Genomic DNA, 9,291 nt, shown 5'->3' on the forward strand with positions numbered 1-9,291 from the left:
AATATGTAATACAATTATTATTCATTGTCATCGTCCTTATATTCATCATGCTTGCTATAAGTCACAGTCGATGCTATATAGGTCCGTCGGATCTTACATCAAGATCCGTGCAAAACTTTCTTTTTTAGATTTTCATTTTTCTCTCTTAAATCTCAGTCCAGCGAGGCATATAGCCACACCATAGAGCAGGTGCTCGGGCGCCATTAATGGAGACGTTGGGAGGGAGGTGCGCGACGGGTAGCGGTCAAAGGACTCTCCTCCCGATGAGCACGCGCAGGGGTCTCATCGCACGCCTCATGTACTCAAATAGCTACCCCGCACGACACCTCCTAGCCAATAAAATAAGGGGGCGCGTGGTCGCATGTAATTGGTTAGTAGAACGCCCACGTTTTTGATAATACTTGTGTTTCCGATTTGTAACGTGACAACACTTGTTCCAAAATGACTTTGTTGATTGTTAATGTGTGCACCTTCGCAAATCGGACAGAAAAATTACCACATCATGTGGGTGCCATGTCATGACACCATGCCAAGTTTCATGATTTTCAAGCGTGTTCTCGATTTACAGGAATTAAAAAGCCAAGTTTCTCAATCTTTCCGGCTGAGCCACCACACCTAGATGCTTGAATTTCATCCCCATCTCTTGCATAGGACCTAGAAATTCACCCAATGACACACATGTGATTTTTCAAACAACTTTGGTGCACCAGAGCATGTGCTTGTAGTTGAAATTTGAATTGTGCATATTAATTGTGCAAAAAATCAATTAATGTTTAAAAATGGCCAAACGAACCCGGAATAATTCCAAAATTTAGCACGATACTTCTATTTGGTCTAATTTGCCTATGTAATGAAATTATGGCGGGAGAAGGCAGTGTACATATATCGTTTCACACACGAAGGTGACATGTTCCCTCTCGGAACCACGTGCCTTCTTGAGGGAAGCTCCGGTTCGCAAGAAGCTTACACCAAAGCTTGTCCCAATTCGGCCAAAAAAATTACCACAGCATGTTGGTGCCATGTCATGACACCATGCCAAGTTTCATAATTTTCAGGCGTGTTTTGGATTTACAGGAATTAAAAAACCAAAATTCTCAATCTTCCCGGCCGATCCACGACGCCCAGATGTTTGAATTTCACTCCCATCTCTTGCATGGGACCTAGAAATTCACCCAAGAACACACATGTGATTTTTCAATCACCTCTGGTGCATTGGAGCCTGCGCTTGTAGTTCAAATTTGAATTATGCACATTAAATGCGCAGATACTCAATTAGTGTATAAAAAGGCCAAACGAACCCAGAATAATTCCAACATTTAGCACGGTACTTATGTTTTGTCTAATTTGCCTATGTAAAAAAATTAAGGCGGGAGAAGGCAGTGTACGTATGTTGTTTCGCACACGGAGGTGACACGTTCCCTCATGGAACCATGAGCCTTCTTGAGGGAAGCTCCGGTTTGCAAGAAGCTTACACCAAAGCTTGTCCTAGTTCAAAAACATGACCGCGACCTGTTGGTGCCATGTCATGACACCATGACAAGTTTCATGATTTTCAGGTGTGTTTTGGATATACAGGAATTAAGAAACCAAAATTCTGAATCTTTCCGGCTGAGCCACGGCACCCAGATGTTTGAATTTCACTCCCATCACTTACATGGGACCTAGAAATTCACCCAAGGACACACATCTGATTTTTAAAACAACTTTGGTGCACTGGAGCCTGTGCTGTTGAATTATGCACATTAAATCTGCAGAAACTCAATTAATGTATAAAAAGGGCCAAACGAACCCGGAATAATTCCAAAATTTAGCACGATATTTGTATTTCGTCTAATCTTCCTGTGTAAAAAAATTAAGGCAGGAGAAGGCGGTGTACGTATGTCGTTTCGCACCTCGAGGTGACATGTTCCCTCTCGGAACCACGAGCCTTCTTGAGGGAAGCTCCGGTTTGCAAGAAGCTTACAGCAAAGCTTGTGCCAATTCGGCCAAAAAATTACCGCTGCATGTTGGTGCCATGTCATGACACCATGCCAACTTTCATGATTTTCAGGCATGTTTTGGCTTTACAGGAATTAAAAACCAAGTTTCTCAATCTTTCTAGCCGAGCCACGACGCCCAGATGTTTGAATTTCATTCCCATTTCTTGCATGGGGCCTATAAATTCACCCAAGGACACACATGTCAATTTTAAACCAACTTTGGTGCACTGGAGCATGTGCTTGTAGTTCAACTTTGAATTATGCACATTAAATGCCCAGAAACTCAATTAATGTATAAAAAAGGCCAAACGAACCCGAAATAATTCCAAAATTTAGCACGACACCTCTATTTTGTCTAATCTGCGAGTGTACAAAATTTAAGGCAGGAGAAGGCAGTGTACGTATGTCGTTTCACACACGGAGGTGACAAGTTCCCTCTAGAAACCATGAGCCTTCTTGGTGGAAGCTCCGGTTTGCAAGAAGCTTACACCAAAACTTGTCCCAATTCGGCCAAAAAAATTACTGCAGCATGTTGGTGCCATGTCATGACACCATGCCAAGTTTCATGATTGTTAGGCATGTTTTGGATTTACAGGAATTAAAAAACCAAGTTTCTTAATCTTTCCGGCTGAGCCACGACGCCCAGATGTTTGAATTTCACTCCCATCTCTTGCATGGGACCTAGAAATTCACCGAAGGACACACATATGATTTTTCAAACAACTTTGGTGCACTGGAGCCTGTGCTTGTAGTTCAAATTTGAATTATTCACATTAACTGCGTAGAAACTCAACTAATGTATAAAAAAGGCCAAACGAACCCGAAATAATTCCTAAATTTAGCACGACACCTCTATTTGGTCTAATCTGCCTGTGTAAAAAAATTAAGGCGGAAGAAGCAGTGTACGTATGTCGTTTCGCACACGGAGGTGACACGTTCCCTATCAGAACCACGAGCCTTCTTGAAGGAAGCTCCGGTTTGCAAGAAGCTTACACCAAAGCTTGTCCCAATTCGTCCAAAAAATTACCGCTGCATGTTGGTGCCATGTCATGACACCATGACAAGTTTCATGATTTCCAACCGTGTTTTGGATTTACAGGAATTAAAAAACCAAGCTTCTCAATCATTCCGGCCGAGCCACGACACCTAGATGTTTTAATTTTATTCCAATTTCTTGCATGGGATCTATAAATTCACCCAAAGACACACATGTGATTTTTCAACAAACTTGGGTGCATTGGAGCATGTGCTTGTAGTTCAAATTCGAATTATGCACATTAAATGCCCAAAAACTCAATTAATGCATAAAAATGCCAAACGGACCCAGAATAATTCCAAATTTAAACACGACACTCATGTACTAGTTGCATGTTCACTGTATTTAAATGTTCTAGCAATTTAAACACCATCCTTTCCCTCCGTAACACCATTTTGTCTTTCAAAACATAATGAAAAAATCAGGTATTACCACAAATAGTTTACTAGAAAGAATCGTGTGGGATGTGATATAAAATATCTTGGCGCACCGTCTTGTCTGGCTTACAGAGTAAGCTTCATCATCTACAGTCCACCGCCCCCGCTTGGACCACACTTGCGCACCAGTTTCTCGCGGCACCGAGCGAAATTTTTTTGCCACCATGGAAATATCTATCTCCACACCCCTCCCTCCTACCAAAAGCCACATTTCCACTGTTCCTACTTGCTTTCCAAGTTCAAACCTTCACTGCTGCTTACTGGCAGCTCAGCCTCCTCGCCGGCGACCCTTCTTCTTGCAGCGCCGCCTCCTCGCCGGCTGTTGGGGATATAGTTACTGGAGGTAAACCGGCTAGGTGTGGCCGGATTAGCTCCATGAAGATTGAAGCCCATGAAGATGAGAAGATACCGGCGCTTTTAGAAGGCCCAAGGCCCAAAGATAGATTAAAGCCTGTAGATGTGAACTGACTTTATCATGTAAACTTGTATTGTAAGTTACAGGAATAGAGACCGAGCCGGACACTTCTATGATCCGGCTTCGGGACTCTGTAAACCGGTGGGCGTCAACCTGTGTATGTAAAGGGACGACCCGGCCATGGTTTGAGGACGAAAAAACAACAAATGGAAGGCTAGTCAAAGCGGATTCGCTCCCCGGTCGTCAAAACCCTAGCAATACCAACCACAACTAGACGTAGGCTTTTACCTTCATCGAAGGGGCCGAACTAGTATAAACTCCCCGTGTCCCCTTGTCCGGTTTAACCCCTTTAAGCTAACCCATTGTGATGGCTCCATGACTAAGTCCTTTCACGAGGACATCTGCCGTGACAAACCCACGACAGTTTGCGCCCACCGTGGGGCTATCCCATGATGGTTTCGAGTTCTTGAAGGGCAGCTTTGATGGACTTAAGGGATACGCTGTGGGCGATATGACGAAGAGTCGTCGCGGCAAGCTCTACATCGACAACGTGGGATTTGGCCTCGAGGCCGATTCAATCGAATACGGGTACCGGGTCCCCTTTGCTGGGATTCACGTCTTCATCAGCAAGATTGGCGAACCGGGCCCTGAGCCGGACACCTGCACCGACATCATCAAGACGGCTCAGCGTGCAAACCCTTCCCTGGTTCAGCCCATGGCAAGGCATGTTTTCATGGGTGTTATCCATGGAGCAGAATATGAGGACGGACCGACTTCCGATGGAGAAACTGTTGTCTACTCCGATGACGAGTCTTCTGGAGAAACCGGATCGCTCTATCAGTTACAGGATGCCCGGATTAGTGGAGGTTCCGAGGGCAATAGTATTCTGGACTACCCTGATCTGCCAGAAAGGGTCGCTATCTTCATGGCAGGTACACAATCAGCGCCCCACTCATCAACCGCCACAGCAATGCTTTCCGGTTCAGCAACAGCCACGCCGGCGGGGGCAGGGAGCTCTGCGCCTCCTCCGGCTCAAGTTCTGTCTGACTTGTTTGACGCTTTGGCAACATTGATGGCTGCAGAGGTGGTTGCAGCAGCCCGAGATCAGCACAACGCGGAGATCGCAAAAGTGAAAGATCAGATAACTCAGGCTAAAGCGGACCTAGCGGCAGAGAACGCTAGGATGGCTACGGAACGGGCCGAGTTGGAAGCTCAGGCCTACCGGCTTAGGCTGGATCAGAATGCTTCAGCGGAAGTCATGAGAAGAAGATATCGATCGCATCTCCCGCCGAGTTATGAGCCAAGAAATCTCTTCAACCGCCAGGAGCAAGAACTACTAATCAACCAATATTAAACCGGACGGAGGCGCCGGGAACAGGAGCGCCGGTTCAGCCGCGCACGATGGACCCGCCTCGTCAGAACAACATTGTGCCACAGTATGTTCCAACACCCCTTGGGAATTACTCCAACCCGTTGGACAACATTGTGGCCGCCGCTTCACGGTTGGCAGCCCTCCCAACCGACAGTGAATCTCCAGTTGCGATTGAGGCACGACGGGCCAGAGATCTCCTTCAAATAGCTCTAAACCAGCAGCAGGCTCATTCGCACAGTCATGAGAGGATTCATTCCACCCCCGTCCAAGCCGGAGCTACAGCAGGCATGTTGAGGATGAACCGGCCGTGTCAAGCAGTGCACGTCGCCGTAACTCGCCACGAGGGCACAACCCGACAGGGGGAGGTTCTAATGCGCATGATGTGGTGGATCATGGTTGCGTACATCGAGAGGCCGAGTTAGCAGCTCTGCACGGAGCCCGTCAACCTACTCCGGTTCATCCTACCGCTTCAGTGTGGTATTCAGTTCCTTAGGGGTGCCGTGTCTCACCCCCGCTTTACATAATGTGCGACTGCCCAAGGATTTCGAAGGACCTCGTAAGGTACCTAATTACACCGCCGATCTGCAACCAGAGGCATGGGTTGAAAGCTACGAGATGGCAATGGAGATGTTAGATGTGGATGAAGCAGTATGTGCTAAATACTTCACCATGATGTTGGAAGGAACAACTCGTACTTGGTTGAAGAGCTTACCAACTAACTCTGTCGGGTCATGGGCCGAATTGAAGCACCGGTTTATCCAGAACTTCAAAGATACTTGTAAGAAGCCCATGTCAATTGTGGATCTGGCCGCTTGTGTCCAAGAGGATGGGGAGTCCACGACCCATTGGGTAAAGCGGGTCTCAGCTATTTTGCATTCATCGGACCGTATCAATGCAGATACCGCAGTGCTAACGTTGGAGGGCAATTGCCATTTTCTGCCGCTCAAACAGAAGTTAGGAAGGCTCAAACGTCACTACAATGATATGTCAACACTTATGGCCACTTTGGTTAAGTATGCCAATTCAGATAATACCAAAGACCCTGACTCGGAGGAGGAGAAACCGGGGAAAGGGAAAAAGAACGGCAACACCAAGGGTCAGCAGCATAATCCGGCAGGCCATGGGAATAATGGTAAGCGCAAAGCCGACAACAGTTCGGAGTTTGTGGCTAACACCAATGCTTAGGAGAATGGTCAGCGCCGTAAGGACAAGCAGCCCCAAAGGGGCGGAGGTTCAGGCCCCAATTTGGAGCGCCTGTTAAATCAATTGTGTCCAAAGCATGGATCAAAGGAGAAGCCAGCATCGCATCTTTGGAAGGATTGTTATATCATGCGAGATTTCAAGAACTCCAATATGTTTCAGTATGATAATGGCCCGCCCGGCAAATTCTGGAGGTGGTTTCCACGGGACAGGTTGCGGAGGCGGCAGCTCCGGTTCAGGATTTCAGGGCAATCAAACCAGACATAGCAATCAAGGGAACCAGGGCAACCAGGGAGGTTACAACCATCAGGGGAACTAGCAGCAGCAGCAGTTGAGTTATCAGAGCAATCCTAAGCAGTTAAATAGTGGGCAATATCATATCTTCACCACTAGCTTGTGTAAGCGCGATCAGAAGCTTCACAAGAGGGCGGTGAACTCTGTTGAACCGGCGGTGCCTCAGTATTTGCGCTGGTCTGAGCAACCCATTTTATGGAGTAGAGAGGATCACCCACCCCGGGTTGACAATCCGGGTCATCTGGCCTTAGAGGTGGCCCCTCAAGTTGCGGAATATAACTTCACTAAGGTATTCATGGATGGGGGAAGTAGTATCAACATTCTATATTATGATACCTTCCATCATATGGGGTTGACAGATAAGAATCTTAAACTGTCAAACACCATTTCCCATGGTGTGGTGCCTGGTAAGTCTGCATATCTAGTGGGCAAGATAGCCTTAGAGGTGGCTTTTGCAGATGATCATGATTCAAGATTAGAAACATTGACTTTTGAGGTGGTAAAAATCAAAAGTTCGTATCACGCTTTGTTTGGCGACCGGCTTACGCTAGGTTCATGGCGAGGCCGTGTTATGTTTATCTATAGTTTAAAATGCCAGGTCATAAGGGGACCATCACAATACATGGGAGCAGGAAGATCGCTTTGGAATGTGAGGAAGGTGATGCGGCTTATGCCGAGTCGGTTTGTGCCACGGAGGAGCTGAAGTTTCATAAAGACAAAGTTGATCCGGCAGATATGACTTCTTTGAAAAAGCCAACTACGGAACACGATCCCGCGTTGAAATTTAAATCGACCACATATACTAAGATGGTTGATTTTGTTCCTAGTGATTCATCCAAGCAGTTCAACATCAGCACTAACCTGGATCCCAAATAGGAAAGCGCGCTCATCGAGTTCATCCGTGAGAACCGGGACATCTTTGCATGGAAACCTTCTGACATGCCAGGTGTACCGAGGGAACTCACTGAGCACACACTTAACATTGATCCTAAGTTTAAACCGGTCCGGCAGTTTCTCCGCCGCTTCAATGAAGAAAGGTGCAAGGCTATTGGTGAAGAGGTAGCTCGGTTATTGGCCGCAGGGTTTATCGTGGAGGTCTTTCATCCGGAATGGTTGGCTACTCCGGTGCTGGTTATTAAGAAAAACGGCACTTGGCGTATGTGTGTAGATTACACAGACTTGAACAAGGCTTGCCCTACAGATCCCTTTGCCCTCCCTCGTATTTATCATATTATTGATGCTACGGCGGGTTGTGACCGTTTGTGTTTTCTGTACGCTTATTCTGGTTATCATCAGATTAAAATGGCAGTTAAGGACCAGGAGAAGACATCTTTTATAACTCCTTTTGGAGCCTTCTGCTATATCTCCATGCCCTTTGGGCTCAAGAGTGCCCAGGTGACTTATCAACACTGTGTTCAGAATTGTCTTCATAAGCAGATTGGGCGATATGTTCATGCATATGTGGATGATATTGTGATAAAATCCAGGAAGGAGGAAACATTGATAGATGATTTGAGAGAAACCTTTGACAACCTTCGGGTTTACAAGATGATGCTCAATCCGGAAAAGTGTGTCTTTGGTGTCCCGGCAGGCAAACTCTTGGGTTTTCTGGTGTCAAACAGAGGCATTGAGGCTAATCCAGAAAAAATCTCAGTAATTACATCTTTGGCTAAACCGGCGTGTATCAATGACGTTCAACATTTGGACAGCCGGATTGCGGCTTTGAGCCGGTTTTTCATTCGTCTTGGGGAGAAGCCTATCCCTTTATATCAGATGTTAAAGAAAACAGATGATTTTGTCTGGAGCGAGGCGGCTGATAAAGCGTTTGAGGATCTGAAGAGGAAGTTAGCTGAACGGCCTGTGCTTGCAGCCCCGATCGATAAAGAGCTGTTATTGCTGTATGTGGCTGCTAATGCCCGAGCTGTTAGCGTGGCTATTGTGGTGGAGCGCAAGGAAGCTAGAAAGGAATATCTGGTTCAACGGTTGATTAATTATATCAGTGAGGTGCTCATTGAATCAATGCAGACGTGTCCACATTTGCAGAAGCTGGTTTATGGAGTGTTTATGGCAAGCCAGAAGCTCAAACATTATTTTCAGGGTCATCCTATCACAGTGGTCAGTTCAGCCCCTCTGGGAGATATCATTCAAAACAGAGAAGCAACTGGCCGGATTGCTAAGTGGGCTATTGAGCTTGGACCTCACGGGCTCAAATACACACCTCGCACAGCAATTAATCCCAAGCGCTCGTGGATTTCATCAATGATTGGACAGAGTTGCAGGCACCAGAGGAAAAGCCAGATAACACGTATTGGACTGTTCACTTTGATGGATCCAGACACTTGGAGGGCTCGGGGCTGGAGTCATACTAACTTCCCCATGAGGTGACAAGTTTTGTTATGTCCAACGTTTAATGTTCCCTTGTACTAACAATGCAGCTGAATACGAGGCCTTGCTCCATGGTCTTCGGATGGCAAAGGAGATGAACTTAAGCCGAGTTAAGTGCTTTGGTGACTGGATCTAGTGGCTCAATAGGTGTGTGGCACTTGGGATTCAAAAGA

This window comes from Triticum dicoccoides, chromosome 6A (genome assembly GCF_002162155.2).
Source record: "Triticum dicoccoides isolate Atlit2015 ecotype Zavitan chromosome 6A, WEW_v2.0, whole genome shotgun sequence".
Taxonomy (NCBI): domain Eukaryota; kingdom Viridiplantae; phylum Streptophyta; class Magnoliopsida; order Poales; family Poaceae; genus Triticum; species Triticum dicoccoides.